The sequence below is a fragment of the Prosopis cineraria genome, unplaced genomic scaffold (genome assembly GCF_029017545.1).
Source record: "Prosopis cineraria cultivar Desert tree isolate PC_DT_omini unplaced genomic scaffold, ASM2901754v1 PC970, whole genome shotgun sequence".
Taxonomy (NCBI): Eukaryota; Viridiplantae; Streptophyta; class Magnoliopsida; order Fabales; family Fabaceae; genus Prosopis; species Prosopis cineraria.
Window position 1 is genome coordinate 5,976 of NW_026556295.1, and position 1,195 is coordinate 7,170.

Consider the following 1,195-nt stretch of genomic DNA (forward strand, 5'->3'; position numbering starts at 1 on the left):
GATGACCAGAGAATGGAAAATAAGGTGGTGATGCAGATCGTCCTTCACCTTCTTCTTTCCTTCAATTTTATTGATCGATAGCTCCTCAATTTCTTATGTTGTGCAGTTTGATTTTTAATGCTATGGAGAGCTAACGTATTGGTGTGATCAGTTACAACCATGATCCTAAACTTTAATCAGAGTCTTTAATATCCAGGAAAATTTTAATTTAGCTTTATTCCAATTTGCTCTATCTTCTCTGCCTCTAAATTTTATGCTTTAATTGCTATTGCTAATTAGAATAACTTTATTGCATGATTTTTAAGTTATAAATTTTATCTGAGGGTTTTACTTACTATAATTAATTCATATAGCACTATAAGAGTAATTTGGCCTAGGTTGAGTGATTATTCATGCTTTATTTCTAGTGTAGCTACTTAGAATAGTTATTAGGCTATGGGTTAAGGGAGATTTCAATTAATCTATAACTTAATTTGTTGTTTAATTCTTGAATGATAATTTGAGAATATATAATAAAACTAAAAATAATAAATTAAATAAATTAATTCATTTTATGGACAAGAAAGATTAAATTTAGGTGATTGGGTTGTGATTGATTACGCTACCTGTGTTTAATAATTTCTCAATTAAATTATTTTTATATTTATTTAATTTTAATTTATTTTTTTAAATTAATAACATTATAAAAAATCCCTCCCATTATTTATCTTTCATAATCATAATTTAAATAGTTACTCTATTGACTCTTAGGGAGATGAACCTAGATTGCGCTTTGCTATAAAATCTAGCTTTATTAATTTTGGTGCTATTTGACAGTAGTGTTAGTCAATAAAAGACAACATGCTATAGCACATGGCACAGAGAGTGACGTTGAGGTCTCTATGCCACAATACTCTGCGGCAAATGTGGCACTAGCCACAGCACATGGCCCACTTTTTTATGTGAATAATGAGGTTTTGAGTTGCTTTTTGATATGCTTACTCTCAATACTTTCGCTGTATAGTATTTTATAACTTAATTATCTTATGAAATGGTTTTAGAAATGTTTTACTTAGGATCCCAAGCTTTTTTTAAAATATAATTTCTCTATGATTAGTAGAATAACTGGAGCATCATACGGCAATGTCAGTGGGAGCATTACTAATAGCTAGTATTAGTTTTAAAAGTCTTGAGATCTAGTCCCTATGTTTGTTTG